The sequence below is a fragment of the Dipodomys ordii genome, unplaced genomic scaffold (assembly GCF_000151885.1).
Source record: "Dipodomys ordii isolate 6190 unplaced genomic scaffold, Dord_2.0 Scaffold2, whole genome shotgun sequence".
Classification (NCBI taxonomy): Eukaryota; Metazoa; Chordata; class Mammalia; order Rodentia; family Heteromyidae; genus Dipodomys; species Dipodomys ordii.
This window is the reverse complement of record NW_012267218.1, coordinates 10,066,770-10,070,267: the sequence shown is the minus strand read 5'-3', so window position 1 is coordinate 10,070,267 and position 3,498 is coordinate 10,066,770.

Below are 3,498 nucleotides of genomic sequence, written 5' to 3'. Positions count from 1 at the left end.
GCGCCGGTGACGGCCCGGGACTCTCGCGCTTCCCCGCACGCGTCGCCGTGCGAGCGCCGTGGCGCGTGCGTCGGTCGCGCTCTGTGTTCGTCATCAGTCCCGCGGCCGGTTCGGAAGGGGCGTGCAGTGCGCCTGCGGCCTCTTCCTGGCGGGACTCCGCCTCTGCCGGGGGCTTGGTCCGGGGCTTCGGCCCTTCTCTTGGGGTCTACTCCAGTCACCGCGCCGGGGAAGGGCCCGGGGTGAGGGGGGCGAGGAGGGAGCGCTGCCCGGACCTTCGGACGCGAGGAGAGTCTCCTTTGAGAGGAAATGGAAGCACTTCCGAGAATGGCCTCCAGTTTGGGTAGAGGTCGGTCCGCCCGCCCTGGGGCACGCACCGGCCTGCCGAGCCCGGAGACTTGGCGGTTTTTCTGGGCCTAGGATTGAGTTCCCCAGGTGACAATTCTAAAACCATTTGAAAATGAAGCTGCTGTCCGTCCCAGTGCCTCTGTCACCAGAACTTGAGGAGCTTGCAAAGCTAAGTGCAGTACTGGGCTGTGAGGATGAGGAACTGTCACCTCTTCTGTGCACACGCGAAAGGGCCCACTCTTCCCAGAGGAATATCATTCTCATGCAAATAACATTCTCCGTGGGAGGGTGGAGGGAGCTTTTGCCTTTTGACCTGTAATCTAGGTCAGTCCTATCCACTAGAATTTATTCTCTCCTCCTCTCCCCCCCCCCCCCAGTCCTGGGGCTTGAACTCAGGGCCGGGCACTGTCCCTGAGCTGCTTTTGCTTAAGGCTAGTACTCTACCACTTGACCTACAGCACTACTTCCTGTTTTCTCTCTTTTTGTGATACTGAGGAACCTAGGGCTTCCTGCATGCTAAGCTAGCTAAAAATGCTAGCACTAAGCCACCTTCCCAGCCCCACTAGAAATTTTAACATGAGCTACATATATAATTTAAAAGTGATGAGATTTATTTCAGTAATTTTATACCATTATCTTCCAAATTATTAGAACAGTTGAAATGAGACATAGTACATTCTTTTTTCACACTGTCCTTATAATGTGATTGATGCACCTTTTAGAACCTTCCTACGAAGGTTTTACCAGAAATACCTAGCCAGTATTTAGATTTCTTCAAGTTTACGGTTGAGAAAGTAGACACAAGCTAAATGTGATGGCACGTATCTGTAATCTCAGCATTCACAAGGCTGACAGAGGGTACCTTGAGTTCCAGGCCATCCTGGGCTACCTAGTGATATCCTGTCTCTAAATAAATAAAGTTGGTCCACATGAAGTAGGTTATGACCTTAAGCCTAAAGCCTGACAGAAGTATCGCCATTTGGTCCTGTTAGGTCTTTAAAAGAGTAAGAACTGCACCACGCACATGGTATTCAGGTAAGGGATAGGTTTATTCAGTAGACCTGATAGGACCAGGCAAGGTTGGCACTCCACGAGGCTGGCAAAAGAGAGAAAAAAGAGCTAGAAAAGAGAGCAGAGAGAAGTAGAAAAGAACAGAGAGCTAGCCTGGGCCTGCCCTAGGCCTTATCTAGGGTAGGGCGGAGAAAGGTGTGGCCACATCAAATTCAGATGTGACCTCTTCCAGGTGTCCCAGTTGCCTAGGTAACGCAGGTACTGGGTGGAGACTGCTGTGAGGAGGGTAGTCTGCTGGCCATCCAGGAGCGGACCTTACAGGTCCCACAAAGGAAAAAGGCCCCCATCCCACAGCTGTGGCTTGCTTAGCAGTTCTGTGAAAAACTGCAAGTTGCTTGTTTAGTGGGTTCTGCTAAAAACTCCAAAAATGTTCCATCCCAGCTTGCGGGGAGTAAGTCTAAATTTACTAATAATGCTTCGTTTTGTTTCTGTATATGCTTAGCAAAACAAAAATAACCTATATTTGTTTGTCAAAAGGGATGTGTGTTTTTTTTCCTTTAAAAGACTAAGCTGTCTCCCTGCTGCATGATTTGGGGGAACATATACCCTCATGCAGTCACCAGCCTTTGCAAAAAAGACTCCTATAGGGCTGGGAATGTAGCTTAGTGGTAGAGTACTTGTCTAACATGCTTGAAGCCCTGGGTTTGATTCCTCAGTGCCACATAAATAAAAAAGGCCGGAAGTGACTCTTCGGCTAAAGGGATGGTGCTAGCTTTAAGCAAAAGTAGCAGAGACAGTGCCAGGCCCCGAATTCAAGCCCCAGGATTGGCAAAATTAAAAAAAAAAGACAATTGGCTTATTAATTGTGGTGTCCTTTATTTTCTTATTGATTGGGTTACAACATACATACTCAAGTTACTCCTCTTGATCAGTTTAAATTTTTCATTAGGATTAAAATTTATTTGGGGGCTGGGAAGGTGGCTCAGTGGTAGAGTGCTTGCCTCGCATGCATGAGGCCCTGGGTTCAATTCCTCAGTACCACATAAGCAGAAAAAGCTGGAAGTGCTGCTGTGGCTCAATTGGTAGAGCACTAGCCTTGAGCTGAATAGCTGAGGGACAGTGCCCAGGCCCAGAGTTCAGGCCCCATGACCAATATATATATATATATATATATATATATATATGTATGTATTTTTAACTTTAGTGTCTTGTCTGTAATCCTAGCTATGCAGGAGGCTGAGATCTGAGGATTACAGTTCAAAGCCAGTCTATTCAGGAAAGTCATGAGTTCTTACCTCCAGTTGTCCACCAAAAAACTGTAAGTGAAGCTATGGCTCAAGTGGTAGAGTGCCAGTCTTGAGCAAAAAAGCTCAGGGTTCCAGAAGTTAGGTCCTTCCTTTCCTATAGCTTTAGAGACAATATTTACAAAGACCTGTTGGGGACTCAATTAGTTGCAAATACACACACACACACACATTTTAGTTGGTGATAGAGCTTTAACTCAGAGCCTGGGCACTATCCCTGAGCTCTTTTGCTCAAGGCTAGAGCTCTACCACTTTAAGCTACAGTGCCACTTCTCATGTTTGAGTGGTTAATTGGAGATAAGAATCTCACGGGGACTTTTCTGCTCAGGCTGGCTTCAAACTGTGATCCTCAGATCTCAATCTCCTCAGCTAGAACTACAGGTGTGTCACTGGCTAGTGATAGATTTTTTTAAGTTTTTTTTCTGAAAAGTAAACTGCAATTATTTTAACTATCTGGATAAAGGAGTCCAGGAAAGCCGCGCGCGGTGGCTCACGCCTATAATCCTAGCTACTCAGGAGGCTGAGATCTGAGGATCACTGTTCAAAGCCAGCCTGGGCAGGAAACTCTGTGAGACTTATCTCCAATAAAAACCAGTAGAAAACTGGTGCTGTGGCTCAAGTGGTAGAGCACAGGGATAGTGCCCAGGCCCAGAGTTTAAGACCCACAAATGACAACAATAACAAAAATGGAGTCACTGGTTCTAAAGTTCTATGTCATCAAGTGGAAAGTAAAGAAAATTAAATCTTTTTTCCAAGAGGAAAAATAGCTACCAGCCGTATATTGCACACAGGATAGTTTAAGTCAACAGGCTAATTGTCATTACCTTAGGGGTTTTTT